Source organism: Schistocerca gregaria, chromosome 11, assembly GCF_023897955.1.
Source record: "Schistocerca gregaria isolate iqSchGreg1 chromosome 11, iqSchGreg1.2, whole genome shotgun sequence".
NCBI lineage: Eukaryota > Metazoa > Arthropoda > Insecta > Orthoptera > Acrididae > Schistocerca > Schistocerca gregaria.
In genome coordinates, this window is record NC_064930.1 from 67,566,515 (window position 1) to 67,587,784 (window position 21,270).

Below are 21,270 nucleotides of genomic sequence, written 5' to 3' on the forward strand. Positions count from 1 at the left end.
TCGAATGGCGCTAGCTGCGCAGCATTTGTGCACCGCCGCCGTCAGTGTCAGCCAGTTTGCCGTGGCATACGGAGCTCCATCGCAGTCTTTAACACTGGTAGCATGCCGCGACAGCGTGGACGTGAACCGTATGTGCAGTTGACGGACTTTGGGCGAGGGCGTATAGTGGGCATGCGGGAGGCCGGGTGGACGTACCGCCGAATTGCTCAACACGTGGGGCGTGAGGTCTCCACAATACATCGATGTTGTCGCCAGTGGTCGGCGGAAGGTGCACGTGCCCGTCGACCTGGGACCGGACCGCAGCGACGCACGGATGCACGCCAAGACCGTAGGATCCTACGCAGTGCCGTAGGGGACCGCACCGCCACTTCCCAGCAAATTAGGGACACTGTTGCTCCTGGGGTATCGGCGAGGACCATTCGCAAACGTCTCCATGAAGCTGGGCTACGGTCCCGCACACCGTTAGGCCGTCTTCCGCTCACGCCCCAACATCGTGCAGTCCGCCTCCAGTGGTGTCGCGACAGGCGTGAATGGAGGGACGAATGGAGACGTGTCGTCTTCAGCGATGAGAGTCGCTTCTGCCTCGGTGGCAATGATGGTCGTATGCGTGTTTGGCGCCGTGCAGGTGAGCGCCACAATCAGGACTGCATACGACCGAGGCACACTGGGCCAACACCCGGCATCGTGGTGTGGGGAGCGATCTCCTACACTGGCCGTACACCTCTGGTGATCGTCGAGGGGACACTGAATAGTGCACGATACATCCAAACCGTCATCGAACGCATCGTTCTACCATTCCTAGACCGGCAAGGGAACTTGCTGTTCCAACAGGACAATGCACGTCCGCATGTATCCCGTGCCACCCAACGTGCTCTAGAAGGTGTAAGTCAACTACCCTGGCCAGCAAGATCTCCGGATCTGTCCCCCATTGAGCATGTTTGGGACTGGATGAAGCGTCGTCTCACGCGGTCTGCACGTCCAGCACGAACGCTGGTCCAACTGAGGCGCCAGGTGGAAATGGCATGGCAAGCCGTTCCACAGGACTGCATCCAGCATCTCTACGATCGTCTCCATGGGAGAATAGCAGCCTGCATTGATGCGAAAGGTGGATATACACTGTACTAGTGCCGACATTGTGCATGCTCTGTTGCCTGTGTCTATGTGCCTGTGGTTCTGTCAGTGTGATCATGTGATGTATCTGACCCCAGGAATGTGTCAATAAAGTTTCCCCTTCCTGGGACAATGAATTCACGGTGTTCTTATTTCAATTTCCAGGAGTGTATTTCTATCACAGAAGCGAATTTCTCAGTCTTATCAATTTAATTTCAGAGACAAAAATTGAGCTTCGGTACTCACAAAATGTCGAAACAGAACTGCACGTTCACGTCGCCTTCTAGAAAGCCATTTACGAAACTAGTTTCGCAGTCATGCCTCAAGTTTCGCGACTCAGTGTTAGTGATGGAAGCTGTCGATGAACCAGCCAGTTTTCCGTTATGTCGGTTTCTTTCCATGTCAGTTTAAGTTGGCTGTTAAAAACCGCTCAAAATAACCGGTTTCTGAAGTAAGTGGTTTTTGTTTTCTTGTTCCTGTTATGTTCTCTAATAAACGCAGAAGTCGAACAAAGATTGAAAAATTGTTTCTCAGTTCAGAGACACATAGAATCAAAATATTAAACAGGCAAATAAAAGAAAACTTCCTCCGTCCACCGTTCGTTGCTATTCTCGAAAAGTGATAGTAAGTGGTTGAAAAGTACAGATCACCAGTATTCTCTTATTGATTCTTGAAACTCTGCTTAAAAATCATGTTGTCACCGGAATCATATCGATCTTCGGCCATTATGAATAGTTAATGTTAGACTGAAAGCTACGGTTCGAGAAATCTATTTTTCGTGTTCATTTGTCCGTTTTCGAGGGCTACAAATAGATAAAGGGATATTACCGGTTGAACAAATAGTCAGTATAAATTTGAAAACTTAATAAACCACGGAATAATGTAGATAGAGAGGTAAAAATTGACACACATGCTTGGAATGACGTGGGGTTTCATTGGAACAAAAAAAAAGAACACCCCATATTGCTAGACGCGTGAAAGATCTGTTGCGCGCGTCGTGTGGTGATGATCGTGTACTCAGCCGCCACTTTCGTCATGCTTGGCCTCCCAGGTCCCCAGACCTCAGTCCGTGCGATTATTGGCTTTGGGGTTACCGGAAGTCGCAAGTGTATCGTGATCGACCGACGTCTCTAGAGATGCTGAAAGACAACATCCGACGCCAATGCCTCACCGTAACTCCGGACATGCTTTACAGTGCTACTCACAACATTATTCCTCGACTACAGCTATTGTTGAGGAATGATGGTGGACATATTGAGCATTTCCTGTAAAGAACATCATCTCCCCTCCCCCCCCCCCCCATGAACCATGGACCTTGCCGTTGGTGGGGAGGCTTGTGTGCCTCACCGATACAGATGGCCGTACCGTAGATGCAACCACAACGGAGGGGTATCTGTTGAGAAGCCAGACAAACGTGTGGTTCCTGAAGAGGGGCAGCAGCCTTTTCAGTAGTTGCAGCGGCAACAGTCTGGATGATTGACTAATCTGGCCTTGTAACAATAACCAAAACGGCCTTGCTGTGCTGGTACTGCGAACGGCTGAAAGCAAGGGGAAACTACAGCCGTAATTTTTCCCGAGGGCGTGGAGATTTACTGTATGGTTAATGATGATGGCGTCCTCTTGGGTAAAATATTCCGGAGGTAAAATAGTCCCCCATTCGGATCTCCGGGCGGGGACTACTCAGGAGGATGTCGTTATCAGGAGAAAGAAAAACGGCGTTCTACGGAGAGTGGAATGTCAGATCCCTTAATCGGGCAGGTAGGTTAGAAAATTTAAAAAGGGAACTGGATAGGTTAAAGTTAGATATAGTGGGAATTAGTGAAGTTCGGTGGCAGGAGGAACAAGACTTTTGGTCAGGTGAATACAGGGTTATAAACACAAAATCAAATAGGGGTAACGCAGGAGTAGGTTTAATGATGATTAAAAAATAGGAGTGCGGGTAAGCTACTACAAACAGCATAGTGAACGCATTATTGTGGCCAAGATAGACACAAAGCCCATGCCTACTAGCTCTGCAGATGGTGAAGAAATTGATGAAATGTATGATGAGATACAAGAGATTATTCAGGTAGTGAAGGGAGACGAAAATTTAATAGTCATGGGTGACTGGAATTCGTCAGTAGGAAAAGGGAGAGAAGGAAATATAGTAGGTGATTATGGATTAGGGCTAAGAAATGAAAGAGGAGGCCGTCTGGTAGAATTTTGCACAGAGCATAACTTAATCATAGCTAACACTTGGTTCAAGAATAATAAAAGAAGGTTGTATACGTGGAAGAATCCTGGAGATACTAAAAGGTATCAGATAGATTATATAATGGTAAGACAGAGATTTAGGAATCAGGTTTTAAATTGTAAGACATTTCCAGGGGCAGATGTGGACTCTGACCACAATCTATTGGTTATGAACTGTAGATTAAAACTGAAGAAACTACAAAAAGGTGCTAATTTAAGGAGATGGGACCTGCATAAACTGAAAGAACGAGATGTCGTAGAGAGTTTCAGGAAGAGCATAAGGGGACAATTGACAGGAATGGAGGAAAGAAATACAGTAGAAGAAGAATGGGTAGCTTTGAGGGATGAAGTAGTGAAGGCAGCAAAGTAGGTAAAAAGACGAGGGCTAGTAGAAATCCTTGGGTAACAGAAGAAATATTGAATTTAATTGATGAAAGGAGAAAATATAAAAATGTGGTAAATGAAGTAGGCAAAAAGGAATACAAACGTCTAAAAAATGAGATCGACAGGAAGTGCAAAATAGCTAAGCAGGGATGGCTAGAGGACAAATGTAAGGATGTAGTAGCTTATCTCACTAGGGGTAAGATAGATACTGCCTACAGGAAAATTAAAGCGACCTTTGGAGAAAAGAGAGCCCCTTGTATGAACATCAAGAGCTCAGATGGAAACCCAGTTCTAAGCAAAGAAGGGAATGCGGAAAGATTGAAGGAGTATATAGAGGGTTTATACAAAGGCGATGTACTTGAGGACAATATTATGGAAATGGAACAGGATGTAGATGAAGACGAAATGGGAGATAAGATACTGCGTGAAGAATTTGACAGAGTACTGAAAGACCTGAGTCGAAACAAGGACCCGGGAGTAGACAACATTCCATTAGAACTACTGACGGCCTTGGAAGAGCCAGTCCTGACAAAACTCTACCAGCTGGTGAGCAAGATGTACGAGATAGGCGAAATATCCTCAGACTTCAAGAAGAATATAATAATTCCAATCCCAAAGAAAGCAGGTGTTGACGGATGTGAAAACTACCAAACTACCAGTTTAATAAGTCACAGCTGCAAAATACTAACGTGAATTCTTTACAGGAGAATGGAAAAACTTGTAGAAGCCGACCTCGGGGAAGATCAGTTTGGATTCCGTAGAAATGTTGGAACACGTGAGGCAATACTGACCCTACGACTTATCTTAGAAGAAAGATTAAGAAAAGGCAAACCTACGTTTCTTGCATTTGTAGACTTGGAGAAAGCTTTTGACAATGTTAACTGGAATACTCTCTTATAAATTTTGAAGGTGGCAGGAGTAAAATACAGGGAGCATGAGGCTATTTACAATTTGTACAGAAACCAGATGGTAGTTGTAAGAGTCGAGGGGCATGAAAGGGAAGCAGTGGTTGGGAAGGGAGTGAGACAGGGTTGTAGCCTCTTCCCGATGTTATTCAATCTGTATATTGAGCAAGCAGTGAAGGAAGCAAAAGAAAAATTCGGAGTCGGTATTAAAATTCATGGAGAAGAAATAAAAACTTTGAGGTTCGCCGAAGACATTGTAATTCTGTCAGAGACAGGAAAGGACTTGGAAGAGCAGTTAAACGGAATGGACAGTGTCTTGAAAGGAGGATATAAGGTGAACATTAACAAAAGCAAAACGAAGATAATGGAATGTAGTCGAGTTAACTCAGGTGATGCTGAGGGAATTAGATTAAGAAACGAGACACTTAAAGTAGTAAAGGAGTTTTGCTATTTAGGAAGTAAAATAACTGATGATGGTCGAAGTAGAGAGGATATAAAATGTAGACTGGCAATGGCAAGGAAAGCGTTTCTGAAGAAGAGAAATCTATTAACATCGAGTATAGATTTAAGTGTCAGGAAGTCGTTTCTGAAAGTATGGAATGTGGCCATGTATGGAAGTGAAACGTGGACGATAAATAGTTTGGACAAGAAGAGAATAGAAGCTTTCGAAATGTGGTGCTACAGAATAATGCTGAAGATTAGATGGGTAGATTACATAACTAATTAGAAAGTATTGTATAGGATTGGGGAGAAGAGAAGTTTGTGGCACAACTTGACCAGAAGAAGGGATCGGTTGGTAGGACATGTTCTGAGGCATCAAGGGATCACCAATTTAGTACTAGAGGCCAGCGTGGAGCGTAAAAATCGCAGAGGGAGACCAAGAGATGTGTACAGAAAGCAGATTCAGAAGGATGTAGGCTGGGAGACGATGAAGCTTGCACAGGATAGAGTAGCATGGAGAGTTGCATCAAACCAGTCTCAGGACTTAAGACCACAACAACAACAACATCATCATCTTTGCTTTGTCTTACTTTGTGGTGCTAATTATAGGCTATTCTGATCAAATGAAGCGCCATGTGTCGAACATTTTTTGAACGTCGTATTTTTTGGTTTTAATAAAACCTCATGTCATTCCAAGCATGTGTGTCAATTTGTACCTCTCTATCTACATTATTCTGTGATTTATTCAGTTTTCAAATTTATACTGACTTTTTGATCACCTGGTATATAGACACCGGCAGCAGATCAGCTACTGCCTGTTTTTATTGTCAACTGTGAATGGATTTTTGTTAAGTTTTTAATTTATCATTCTTACCATATTTTCCTTCCTCTTCAGACAAATCTGTAATCTTTTAAGGCAAATGGAGCCTTGTACTTTAGTGCTACGTCTCTTGGTCAAAATATTTCCAGTCTAGGGTTCGTACCATTCTGCAATACAAAGGATGCCCGGTGACGACAACAAGAAACTACCGTATAGACCAGGCGAGGGCAGCCTTGCACACGACACGCACGTGCGTACCTTAGCCACGACACATGCCAACAGCGGCAGTATTGTCTCACCAGTACTGTACTAATTTTTATGCCATGTCTTTACTGCTGGTTTCTGTCGGCATTGTTATTAAAGAAAGCAATGGTCCCATTTTCTGCAATAACACAATATTTCAGAATAACCCAAGTTTTACGTATAAAATTAATTTGCTTTAAAGAAACGTTTATTTAGAAACGAGAAATTGCGGCACAGTTGCTATAGACAATTGATATTTCGGTTTTTGTACTCGGTTATTTGTAAAAAAAAATTAAAAAAAACACCTGCTATAACCAAAAATACCAGTTAAACTGGACTAAAATACCATTATCAGATTCAACAGGTCGGTTTTGCCCATCAGTACTCAGTTCCCCCGTGTTAACCAGGCTTAAGCACCCATCTCTCCGAACACTGGACGCCTGACACCATCATCGGCAACCCGCTACACTTGACGTCATTGCAGGGTTGCATCAGTGACATGAGAACGGCGCAACTCAACTTCTTCATTTATGAGTTAAATAACAAAACGCTGCACCAGTCACGATTTTTCGTGCATAGCACGACGTTTTCCGGGAAATATTCTCATTTTCAGGTGCAAATAACTAGGTCGGTATATTATGTAGTGTTTGTGTTTGTTTGTGTGTGTGTGTGTGTGTGTGTGTGTGTGTGTGTGTGTGTGTGTGTTTTTGATCGGCTTCTATAGCCCTGTTACACACCTAACCAGTTCTCAAAATCAGGCATTACAAAACACATAAAAAAACGCTGGAAACCAATTCGCAAGTATAGAAGGAGATCTTAGGATATTCCATCACTTACAGAAATCACATACAGTGGATTTGTACACCACAAAAAGCAAGGAGAAAAAGTTTCAGTGACAATACATATGTCTCCAGAATGAGATTTTCACTCTGCAACGGAGTGTGTGCTGATGTGAAACTTCCTGATAGATTAAAACTGCGTGCCTGCCCGAGACAGAAGTAAAGCTGTGAGGACGGGGCGTGAGTCATGCTTGGGTAACTCAGTTGGTAGAGCGCTTGCCTGCGAAAGGCAAAGGTCCCGAGTTCGAGTCTCGGCCTGGCACACAGTTTTAATCTGCCAGGAATTTTTAATATATATGTTCGTTTTGTCATACATGTCGCTCAATATATGCAAGAAAATAATATAACCAGTAAATACCCAAATTTGAAGCATTCTAACTCCCATGTTTAACACAGATTCAAACTTCTGAATAATTTACAAATCGGTATGCATGTCACGGCATGTGCTGCCGGTATGTTCCCAAACGCCGTGCATAGAAACGTGATCTTACAGTGCATATATCACGGTCACATTTCAGGCCGTTTCCTTCTCACATTTTCTCGCAGACGTCCCTGTTGTACGATTTTATGATGAACTAATCGTTCAAACTCAAAGAATACTATCAGCATTGCTTTGACATTTGACCTGACCTGACGAGGTTTTTTTGGTCTTGCAGAATCTTTACTGACCCATTGCGAAGACTGAACTTTCGTCTCATAACCCTAGGTCTACGTCTCTTCACAAGTTATGATTCTCTTAAGGAACGTCTCTTTCTCATTTGCGCGATCCAAAAGCTTATCAGAGATAAATTGGCGATGGTCTTTCCGGTTTAGACTCATCAGCCGTGGAACGAACATGACGGCAACACGTAGTAATTCCAAAATGCTGTGTCAGAACTTCGTGACATGATCCAACCGAAATGTTACACTACTGCCATTAAAGTTGCTACACCACAAAGATGACGTGCTACAGACGCGAAATTTAACCGACAGGAAGAAGATGCTGTGATATGCAAATGATTAGCGTTTCAGAGCATTCACGCAAGGTTGGCACCGGTGGCGACACCTACAACGTGCTGACACGAGGAAAGTTTCCAACCGATTTCTCATACACAAACAGAGTTGACCGGCGTTGCCTGGTGAAACGTTGTTGTGATGCCTCGTGTAAGGAGGAGAAATGCGTACCATCACGTTTCTGACTTTGATAAACGTTGGATTGTAGCCTATCGCGATTGCGGTTTATCGTATCGCGACATTGCTGCTCACGTTGGTCGAGATCCAATGACTGTTATCAGAATATGGAATCGGTGGGTTCAGGAGGGTAATACGGAACGCCGTGCTGGATCCCAACAACCTCGTATCATTAGCAGTCGAGATGACGGGCATCTTATCCGCACGGCTGTAACGGATCTTGCAGCCACGTTTCGATCCCTGAGTCAACAGATGGGGACGTTTGCAAGACAACAACCATCTGCACGAACAGTTCGACGACGTATGCAGCAGCACGGACTATCAGCTCGGAGACCGTGGCTGCGGTTACCCTTGACGCTGCATCACAGACAGGAGCGCCTGCGATGGTATACTCGACGACGAACCTGGCTGCACGAATGGCAAACATTTTTTCGGATTAATCTAGGTTCTGTTTACAGCATCATGATGGTCGCATCCGTGTTTGACAACATCGCGGTGAACGTACGTTGGAAACGTGTATTCCTCACCGCCACACTGGCGTATCACCCGGCGTGATGGTATGCGGTGCCATCGGTTACACGTCTCGGTCAACTCTTGTTTGCATTTACGGCACTTTGAACAGTGGACGTTAGATTTCAGATGTGTTATGACCCGTGGCTCTACCCTTCATTCGATCCCTGCGAAACCCTACATTTCTGCAGGATAATGCACGACCGCATGTTGCAGGTCCTGTACGGGCCTTTCTGGATACAGAAAATGTTCGACTGCTGCCCTGGTCAGTACATTCTCCAGATCTCTCACCAATTGAAAACGTCTGGTCAATGGTGGCCGAGCAACTGGCTCGTCACAATACGCCAGTCACTACTCTTGATGAACTGTGGTATCATGTTGGAGCTGCATGGGCAGCTGTACCTGTACACGCCATCCGAGCTCTGTTTGACTCAATGCCCAGGCGTATCGAGGCCGTTATTACGGCCAGGCGTGGTTGTTCTGGGTACTGATTTCCCAGGATCTATGCACCCAAATTGCGTGAAAATGCAATCACATGTCAGTTCTAGTATAATATATTTGTCCAATGAATACCCGTTTATCATCTGCATTTCTTCTTGGTGTAGCAATTTTAATGGCCAGTAGTGTACATTCTTCTGCAATGTGTCGGACAGCCAGTCTTCGATTGGGACGCACAGTTTCGTTGACATTCCTGACGTGAGTGTCGTCGGTAGACGTCGAAGGGCGTCTTGAATGAGTGTCATCTTTAACTTCCACCCGGCCACTTTTAAGCTGCGTGAACCATTCGTAACACCGAGTACGGCTTAACTTCTCATCACCGTGGGTTTCCCGCATGAATTGGTGTGTCTCTGTAAAGTTTTTCGTGAGTTTCACGCAAAGTTTAATGCAGACGCGTCGCTCCTCTAGCTCTGCCACCTCGAAATTCGCAAACTGTGCGACACAACGTTCTACTCAATGGAGCGCTGAACAATAACAACAGATATACAACAATGAAACTTTGCAGGGATGCCAGCCGCATTTCGCTCCAACTCGCCACGTGCGCGAAATTATGAATGTTCCGGGATTTTTTGCACGGACCTTGTACACTGATTGTGACTGTAAGCCTTGTCTTACTGTGTTAAACCTTTGGCGTAAAATCATACGTTTTTCTTTGTAGATTTTGACAAATTTTTAAATTCGGTGAGTAACTAGATGAAAATTTCGACTTAATTAACGGAATAATTGTAATATTTTTGCGTTCCATGCATTAAAAAGTTACCAAGACGCACGGATTATCGCGAAATATATGTATTAACAGACGAATCACACTGACTCAGTGACATAAGCTGTAACTCATTCATGAAGAAATACTTTCGAATATGTCTATACTTACAGCTTATTTCGCTGAATGCTAGAGAATATAAACACATTTCATGATCTACTGCTGTCGTACGCTGTCGTCTTCATAGGCAATTTTCTTGACACTTACAAATTTTGTATGGAGTCAGATGATTTGCTCTCTCTTAAACTTCACTCGACTTTCTGATCCACGAATATTTTTATAAATTTAATTACTTTTGCTTTAAAAACGAATGTGTTGAAGATTCTTGCCGTCTGAGGCTCATATTTAGCAACAATTGTGGAATTTGATTTTGACGATTTACGTTTGCGTGGTTTTCCTGTAAGCTACAAATGTTGCATGAAATAATGTAGGTCTTACATTCCATAAAGGTTTCGTACTTTCCGCATTCACTGATTAGGCTGAAAATGCAGTGAACAAAACTCTGCTTTGTTGGATAGATATACGTCGTCTTTCTGCAAAAGGTCAGGTCTCTTGGTGTTTACTAACAAGTTTTTGTTATTAAAGGAAAACGACACTATTCCGTACATGTCTGTACGTTACAAGAGAATCGTAGATGAACTATCATGCAATGCACCGTTTCATATCTCCGAAGGTCCTTAGGAAACTAAACAATCACAAATTTGGTGTAATTTTTTTTAGTTATTCTCGATTTTTATGGCACTACATACACTCCCTATTGTAAAAACTATGTTACAAATCAGTTTAAACGTTCTTATGCGCACTCATCCGAAATCATATTCAGAATGCCACTTGCTGGCCACTTCGGGCGCTGCAATCGCCGGGGAGCAACAAAAACCAAACGGAGTGTCGCGACTGTAGACCATAGATAACTTAGACTGCGCATGACGTCATTTGACTGATACCAACATATCTACATCTACATCTACACTGCGCAAGCCACCCAACGGTGTGTGGCGGAGGGCACTTTACGTGCCACTGTCATTACCTCCGTTTCCTGCTCCACTCGCGTATGGTTCGCGGGAAGAACGACTGCCGGAAAGCCTCCGTGCGCGCTCGAATCTCTCTAAATTTTCATTCGTGATCTCCTCGGGAGGTATAAGTAGGGGGAAGCAATATATTCGATACCTCATCCAGAAACGCACGCTCTCGAAACCTGGCGAGCAAGCTACACCGCGATGCAGAGCGCCTCTCTTGCAGAGTCTGCCACTCGAGTTTGCTAAACATCTCCGTAACGCCATCACGGTTACCAATAACCTTGTGACAAAACGCGCCACTCTTCTTTGGATCTCTATCTCCTCCGTCAACCCGATCTGGTACGGATCCCACACTGATGAGCAATACTCAAGTATAGGTCGAACGAGTGTTTTGTAAGCCACCTCCTTTGTTGATGGACTACATTTTCTAAGGACTCTCCCAATGAATCCCAACCCGGTACCCGCCTTACCAACAATTAATTCTATATGATCTTTCCACTTCAAATCGTTCCGCACGCATACTCCCAGATATTTTACAGAAGTAACTGCTACCAGTGTTTGTTCCGCTATCATATAATCATACAATGAAGGATGCTTCTTTCTATGTATTCGCAATACATTACATTTGTCTATGTTAAGGGTCAGTTGCCACTCCCTGCACAAAGTGCCTATCGGCTGCAGATCTTCCTGCATTTCGCTACAATTTTCTAATGCTGCAACTTCTCTGTATTCTACAGCATCATCCGCGAAAAGCCACATGGAACTTCCGACACTATCTACTAGGTCATTTATATATACTGTGAAAAGCAATGGTACACCCCTGTGGCACGAGAGATGTTACTTTATCGTCTGTAGACGTCTCTCCATTGAGAACAACACGCTGTGTTCTGTTTGCTAAAATCTCTTCAATGCAGCCCCACAGCTGGTCTGATATTTCGTAGGCTCTTACTTTGTTTATCAGGTGACAGTGCGGAACTGTATCGAACGCCTTCCGGAAGTCAAGGAAAATGGCATCTACCTGGGAGCCTGTATCTAATATTTTCTGGGTCTCACGAACAAATAAAGCGAGTTGGGTCTCACACTATCGCTGTTTCCCGAATCCATGTTGATTCCTACAGAGTAGATTCTTTGTTTTCAGAAACGACATGATACGCGAGCAAAAAACATGTTTTAAATTTTACAACAGATCGACGTCAGAGATATAGGTCTATAGTTTTGCGCATCTGCTCGACGACCCTTCTTGAAGACTGGGACTACCTGTGCTCTTTTCCAATCATTTGGAACCTTCCGTTCCTCTGGAGGCTTGCGGTACACGGCTGTTAGAAGGGGGGCAAGTTCTTTCGCGTACTCTGTGTAGAATCGAATTGGTATCCCGTCAGGTCCAGTGGACTTTCCTCTGTTGAGTGATTCCAGTTGCTTCTCTATTCCTTGGACACGTGACTCAGATCATTACTCATTTATAGTGCGCAATTAAAGACACTTTTGTTACAGATCAAATGTTGTGCTTTTTACTAGATGCAGAAGTAAAGACCTTCACGTATGCTCAGATAAGTCTTGTTTTGTATCCTACAGATTTGGTAAAGTGACAAAAATCTCAGTTGTGTAAATGAATTACTGTAAAATACTTGCAGAGGTATTTCCAAAAGTTGAAAGTTAGGATGGATGTTGGTTGTTGCATGTAAAACTTGGTGAATGATTAAGACTTTGAGACGACATATCATTAATATATAGCTCACTACACCAGTATAATCAACGTTTTGTAATATATTACGCTCCCTGTCCTGATATCGTTTCGGTATCTGTACTGGATTAAGTAAAAGTTAGAAAATATATATCCTTATTTTACGTAAATATCTGATATTACGTACATAAACGAATTTACTTTCTCACAAAAGGTTACTAAATCATTTCACACATATTCTTGTGGAATCTGTAGAAAACGAATGCTGCATTCGAAATTATTATTTTGTCTTCCACTCCTGTAGAAGCGGTAAACTACAAGAATTCACAGTGAAAAAAAAAGTGTTCACTAAAGGATAGTCATTCTGTCGCTTGTTAAAAGAACTATCAGTACATTTCAACTTGGCCGCATGTAGAAACGATAAACATTGCTTTATTATCTGGAATTTCGGAGGAACTAGGTTAACTGCACTACTGCATGTATAAGAGTAGTACCACAGTTCGTTGAACTGTCAAAATCAGAGCTTGATTTCAGCTATGAACGAGAGAAACTGTAACTGCCAGCTCCACTTCACACTGGTCGTAATGGCAGAAGCTCGGCCTTCTGCCCCGAGTCACGTGACTTAGATGTTGTTTTAAAGCGTTAACGCGGCAGAGATAGTGACATGCGCAGTCTATGTTATATATGGTCTATGGTCGCTGTCATAGAGTAAATATCTCTGGAGTGAGCATTGCGTTCTGCGCATGTTGTCGGCATTAAACCAGGATTGTCACGTGTTTTCGGGACTTCGCTGTGCGTGTGTGCTTTCTGCAGCGTTTGAAGTTTATGATATAAAGAGTTTTTTTTTTGTGTTTCACCTTTCGTTGATAGTGTAATAGCGAGGGTGAATTACTGTTGTTGCTGCGGATGCAAAGAAAAATATGTGAAAGGAGGGATAGTAACTTTTCATGGCTACATACCATGTAGCTCTAATTATAGTTATCATATTAGTAAGAGACACTGTATATGTTTAAAAATTTCGATACGCCTTATAATTAAGGCTTGATTCTGTAGACCTCTTTTTTCTACGATTTTATGACTTTATAACAGATATTACGGCTCGTACAAAAGCTTACAAACAATCGCTTCCTCTCGTAAATTTGCTAGTGGAACAGGAAAGGGAATGATTAGTTGTTTCAGTAAATACTAACCTCCATGGATTTATCAATGACATGTCGATTATGTATATAGATTACTCAGTCTACCATTTATTTAATAAACTGGGAGCAAGTACTTAAAATGCGTTAAATAAATACCTCAAAGTGCCACCAGTAAGAAAAATTGTACTTTAGGTCGCAAAAACGAGAAAATAAATACGCAGAAATACAAGAAAAAAGGACGAATTAGCAGGAATATAATCGCTAATGTGTGACAAACTCGGTGTTTTTCGGACTCTTGCAAAAGTTCTAGCGTACTGTGAAGTCGTTTTGCAGGACTATCGCTGCAAAAATGTACGTCAGGGTCTGTAATACTGTAAAGTGCCGTATCATACCGAAAACTACCAAAAATCGAGTGCATCTGAACTGTGACACCTATCGCAAAGAAGCAGAATGTAATATCACTTGCCTGTAAAAGTTACGTAGCTGGTTTATTCCCGGTATCAAATAGATACTGTTAAAATGTCTGCGCAACAAATATAAATAATCCACGACACGTACGAAAAGAATCCATCTGTACTAGGGATGTAGTGACATTCTAAACATACAGGGCGCTATGCGTACAAACATACAACGTCCCGAGATCACGTGACCAGGCCGGCAATGTATGGTGACAACACAAAATCTGTTCTGCGCATGTGAAAGCTCACTCCAGAGATATTTACTCTATGGTCGCGATCACGGACATACATTATTGTGTCTGTGGTGACGATTGTTATTTTAGACTGGGGTGTCCGTGATGTTTTGGTTGTGGTCGATTTCTGCACCACGAAGATGGCGCAATACCTGCAAGTAAACAGAAAAATACTATTTTGTAGCATTATTACGAGACTTAATATTTTTCTATTTCAGTAAAACCGCAAAAAGACGACTGCATAACAATACACACTCACAACATCACACAAAATACGAATGTAAACCCAAGTATCGGCGCTTGATAATGAGAATAGATTGTGCTATGGATGATAAAATACGTATGTGGTTCAGCGTCTTATTTGTTTCAATGATGAATGACTCACTTGGAGGGTTTCATGAAACATGGATTGCGATGACTGAACTAAAAGCTACATCTGTGGTGTACGTATCATTGCGAGGTTAGTTTTAAGAGGGCGTGCTGCAAAATATTACCTCCGAATTTTTAATATGATAACTCTTACAGTTTTTTAAATAAATAAAATTTATTACCAAAGGAATTAAAATTAACGGGGGACCAATACACTGTATCCGTTTTGCAGATGATGACTCAGTAAAGGAAATGGAGTTTATATTGCTAAAATTTACCAAACTCCTAAGAGAATTTAATCTAAAAATAAGATGAAAACGAAAACTATGGTAGTAGAAAAGACAAAATGGTAAAGTTAATATTAAACTAGAAGATTGTGTTCTAGAGCAGGTTTAGAGCTTCTGTTATTTGGGGAACACAATCACTGACGACAATAAATGTATCACAGATATAAAGAGAAGAATAACCTTGGCAAGGCAAGCTTTCCAAAATAAAAGGACAATGATACGAGCCTAGAAAGTAGGAAAAAATTTGCCAAAACTTTTGTCTGGAGTGTCTTAACATACGAATGTGAAGCGTGGATTCTGGGAAAGCCTGAGAAAAAGAGACTGGAACCAGTGGAAATGTGGATATGGAGAAGAATGACGAAAACAAGTTGGGTAGATTGAAAAGTAATGAACAGGTCTTAACAGAAGTGAATGAGAACAGAACGCCGCTGGAAGAAAAAAATCAAAAATGATAGGGCACATAATGAGACATAACCAGTTCCTAAAGAATGTATTTGAAGGAAAAGTTTTAGGGGAAAAAACCAAGAGGTAGGCCAAGAGCAACTTATTTTAATAACATCAAAGAAGATATGTGGATAAAATCGTATGAAGAACTGAAGAGAATGACAGTGGAGAGAGGGACATGGCTATATCGACAAGGCATAGCGTTTAGTTGATGATGATGATGATGATTACCATTCTACATCTTTCTTGTTTACGTCTACACATTTATTTCGCAACATAATCACCCTGGCGACGTACGCAGATGAAAATAGGATGGGACCAAATCGGTACAGTATGGAGGATGATCGATGATAGTGAAAATAAGGCGTCGGATTGTTGTAGATGTCGCACCGCTTCGTTATGCTGAATTAGAGGCTGCTTCGTGCGTGGACGAACTCTTGGAATTCGAGTTTCCAGTTTTCTGAGGCTCTCGCAGTACACTGCTATGTCACATGCTACAGGTGGGAGTCTCTAGTGGCAGAGGGTTGTAACTTCGTCACCGAAGCGGGAAGGTCGATCGAGTAATACGCATGGTATGTGATACATCAACTCGTCTTGAGATCGGAATAAAAAATTCGGAGGTATTACTGTCCACATTACCTCGTAGAAACCCTGTGGCATCAACAGAGACGCAAAAAAGAATGAAATCTTTATTGTGCCGATGTAAGTGCTACATTAGTTCAAGGCCATAACCATACATTAAGTCTAGTTTACACGACGACATTGGGTTGAGCCACTCGTTGCGTGGAATGAGTTGCACGCAAATGGTTTCATATTTGACTGTAGACATGGCGAAACCAGCATACAATTCAGTTTCGTCGTTTTGTGGGTTTCTGGGTCGTGTCTGAAATGCAAGTTCTGGCAACTGCATGTCGCACGAGTTGTGATGGAGTTAAAGTTTGTTGCGTGGAATCGCTGCATGAGGGGGAAAAAAAAAACAAAAAAAACGTGTTTCGATTCGTGACTGGATGAAAAAAAGACGTCAGCTCGGTTGCTCACCATTCTTGCTGGCTGAAATAATTTGTAAAGGAAGACGGAAGATGTTCTTTTACTTGTCTTAGAATGTCACCAGAACTGTTCACATTTCTTCTACATAGAGTTAATTTTACAATAATCAATAAAGATGCTCTAATGCATGACGCACTTCGTCAGAACTTAAATTACATATCACATTGCGTGCATTACAATCGAGAACACTGGGCATGCTATAAGATGGGGATTTATTTGGTGACGACACTTTTTCATCAAAACCGATAATTATTAACATTAACAGCAGTAATAATTCGAAGGCTGCGTTAAAAAGAGAATGGTTTGCAAACTACTCTCTTGAAGATAGATCTGATCAGTGGCAATATTTCAAAATTCTAACATATGTGAATGGGGAACACTGCTGCGACGCTTCAGACAGGTGAATATTGAATAAAGAAGGAAAAAAAGGGGTGAGGGAGAGAGAGAGAGAGAGAGTCGGCCAAAGCGAGCTTTGGGATTTTAGTCTTGTAGACGAGAGCACTTCCACAGCTAGAATTACATTTCCTTGTTTTTTCACGATTCAGTTGTATATGTGCTGCTAATGCAATAAATTATGCCCTGCAGCTCAGATATTGTCAAACCTTCTGTGTTCTGATCGCACGTGATGGTGTCAGGAGCAGCAATATGTTGCTTATTTTAGTTATCAGCATCACTGAAATCCCACTGACACCTACACTCTACGAACACACATAAACTGAAAAACTATGCAACTAGTGTCGCCAAAGTTGGAACACGCCGAAACTGTTTAGTTTCACCGATGAGTTGCGCAAATAGCGAACATTATTCTCCGTTCCCCGCTGCATATTTCAGTTTGTCTACACTCTACGAACACACACATCCTCAAAACTCATGCAACTAGTGTCGCCAAAGTTGGAATACGCCGAAACTGTTTAGTTTCACCGATGAGTTGCGCAAATAGCGAACATTATTCTCCGTTCCCCACTGCATATTTCAGTTTGTCTACACTCTACGAACACACACATCCTCAAAACTCATGCAACTAGTGTAGCCAAAGTTGGAACACCCCGAAACTGTTTAGTTTCACCGATGAGTTGCGCAAATAGCGAACATTATTCTCCGTTCCCCGCTGCATATTTCAGTTTGTCTACACTCTACGAACACACACATCCTCAAAACTCATGCAACTAGTGTCGCCAAAGTTGGAATACGCCGAAACTGTTTAGTTTCACCGATGAGTTGCGCAAATAGCGACCATTATTCTCCGTTCCCCACTGCATATTTCAGTTTGTCTACACTCTACGAACACACACATCCTCAAAACTCATGCAACTAGTGTCGCCAAAGTTGGAACACGCCGAAACTGTTTAGTTTCACCGATGAGTTGCGCAAATATGGAACATTATTCTCCGTTCCCCACTGCATATTTCAGTTTGTCTACACTCTACGAACACACACATCCTCAAAACTCATGCAACTAGTGTCGCCAAAGTTGGAACACGCCGAAACTGTTTAGTTTCACCGATGAGTTGCGCAAATAGCGACCATTATTCTCCGTTCCCCACTGCATATTTCAGTTTGTCTACACTCTACGAACACACACATCCTCAAAACTCATGCAACTAGTGTCGCCAAAGTTGGAACACGCCGAAACTGTTTAGTTTCACCGATGAGTTGCGCAAATATGGAACATTATTCTCCGTTCCCCACTGCATATTTCAGTTTGTCTACACTCTACGAACACACACATCCTCAAAACTCATGCAACTAGTGTAGCCAAAGTTGGAACACGCCGAAACTGTTTAGTTTCACCGATGAGTTGCGCAAATAGCGAACATTATTCTCCGTTCCCCGCTGCATATTTCAGTTTGTCTACACTCTACGAACACACACATCCTCAAAACTCATGCAACTAGTGTCGCCAAAGTTGGAATACGCCGAAACTGTTTAGTTTCACCGATGAGTTGCGCAAATAGCGAACATTATTCTCCGTTCCCCACTGCATATTTCAGTTTGTCTACACTCTACGAACACACACATCCTCAAAACTCATGCAACTAGTGTTGCCAAAGTTGGAACACCCCGAAACTGTTTAGTTTCACCGATGAGTTGCGCAAATAGCGAACATTATTCTCCGTTCCCCACTGCATATTTCAGTTTGTCTACAGTCTACGAACACACACATCCTCAAAACTCATGCAACTAGTGTCGCCAAAGTTGGAACACGCCGAAAGTGTTCAGTTTCACCGATGAGTTGCGCAAATAGCGAACATTATTCTCCGTTCCCCACTGCATATTTCAGTTTGTCTACACTCTACGAACACACACATCCTCAAAACTCATGCAACTAGTGTCGCCAAAGTTGGAACACGCCGAAACTGTTTAGTTTCACCGATGAGTTGCGCAAATAGCGAACATTATTCTCCGTTCCCCACTGCATATTTCAGTTTGTCTACACTCTACGAACACACACATCCTCAAAAGTCATGCAACTAGTGTAGCCAAAGTTGGAACACCCCGAAAATGTTCAGTTTCACAGATGAGTTGCGCAAATAGCGAACATTATTCTCCGTTCCCCACTGCATATTTCAGTTTGTCTACAGTCTACGAACACACACATCCTCAAAACACATGCAACTAGTGTCGCCAAAGTTGGAATACGCTGAAACTGTTTAGTTTCAGCGACGAGTTGCGCACACGCGATGCGCCCGTAAGAATATGGCCGGTTGCGTAGTTGCCTGCAACCTGGTGTCGTCGTGTAAGCTAGGCTTAATACATACAGAACAGTGTCATTACACAGCAAATCAGTGATTACGTTAGGTAGCTTACACTCAGTTTGACAGTTATTACATTTCAGTTAACAGTGTGATATATTCGCACGTGGAACATTGTTCGTATTCCGAGTTTTCTTTCGCAAATAATCAACGTAAACTAGCAGTAAACCTTTGTTGAACTAACTCGGACAATTTATTCTGACAAAAATTAATACATCATTTCATGTGTAGTTTCCATTGGTTTTATTTTGGCGTATTTTTGAGATGTTGACTGCCCACCGAGACATCGCTGTTCACTCGACTGCACAATAAAAGGCTTACATGATGATGATGATGATGATGATGATGATGATGATGTTTGGTTCGCGAGGCGCTCAACTGTGCGGCCATCTGCGCCCATACAAAGTCCAAATTTTTACACAGTCCAATTTTTACTCAATCCAATTATCAGTTGTTACGAATGGTGACGATATGATGACAACACAAACACCCAGTTCCCTGGTAGAAAAAAATCCCCAACCCGGCTAAGAATCGAACGTGGGACCCCGTGATCCATAGGCAGCAATGCTAGCCACTAGACCACGAGCTGCGGACAAGGGCTTAAATACTCACAGTTTTCAGTAATTACTTTCGTGTACACACACACACACACACACACACACACACACACACACACACTCCTTTATACACTACTGGCCATTAAAATTGCTACACCAACATGAAATGCAGATGATAAACGGGTATTCATTAGACAAATATATTATAGTAGACCTGATATGTGATTACATTTTCACGGAATTTGGGTGCATAGATCCTGAGAAATCAGTACTAAGAACAACCACGCCTGGCCGTAATAACGGCCTCGATACGCCTGGGCATTGAGTCAGACAGAGCTTCGATAGCGCGTAAAGGTGCAGCTGCCCACGCAGCTTCAACACGATACCACAGTTCATCGAGAGTAGTGACTGGCGTATTGTGACGAGCCAGTTGTTCGTCCGCCATTGACCAGACGTTTTCAATTGGTGAGCGATCTGGAGAATGTGCTGGCCAGGGCAGCAGTGGAACATTTTCTGTATCCAGAAAGGCCCGTACAGGACCTGCAACGTGCGGTCGTGCATTATCCTGCTGAAATGTAGGGTTTCCCAGGGATCGAATGAGGGGTAGAGCCACGGGTCGTAACACATCTGAAATGTAACGTCCACTGTTCAAAGGTGCCGTCAATGCCAGACGTGTAACCAATGGCACCCCATACCATCACGCCGGGTGATACGCCAGTATGGTGATGACGAATACACGATTCGAATGTGCGTTCACTGCGATGTGACCAAACAAGGATGCGACCATCACGATGTGTAAACAGAACCTGGATTCATCCGAAAAAATGACGTTTTGCCATTCGTGCACCCAGGTACGTCATCGAGTACACCATCGCAGGCGCTCCTGTCTGTGATGCAGTGTCGAGGGTAACCGCAGCCACGGTCTCCGAGCTGATAGTCCATGCTGCTGCAAACGTCGTCGAACTGTTCGTGTAGATGGTTGTTGTCTTGCAAACGTCCCCATCTGGTAACTCAGGGATCGAAACGATGTTGCACGATCCGTTACAGCCGTGCGGATAAGATGCCTGTCATCTCGACTGCTAGTGATACGAGGTTGTTGGGATCCAGCACGGCGTTCCCTATTACCCTCCTGAACCCACGATTCCATATTCAGCTAACAGTCATTGGATCTCGACCAACGCGAGCAGCAATGTCGCGATACGATAAACCGCAATCGCGATAGGCTACAATCCGACCTTTATCAAAGTCGGAAACGTGATGGTACGCATTTCTCCTCCTTACACGAGGCATCACAACATTCACCAGGCAACGGCGGTCAACTGCTGTTTGTGTATGAGAAATCGGTTGGAAACTTTCCTCATGTCAGCACGT

At 43.0% G+C, this 21,270-nt stretch overlaps 1 protein-coding gene across 1 annotated transcript in view; it reads left to right on the forward strand.

Annotated features, from left to right (window-relative positions):
- LOC126295112 (probable cytochrome P450 6a14) overlaps positions 1 to 21,270 on the forward strand; it is a 368,581-nt gene that overhangs the window by 308,488 nt on the left and 38,823 nt on the right. The window lies entirely within an intron of this gene.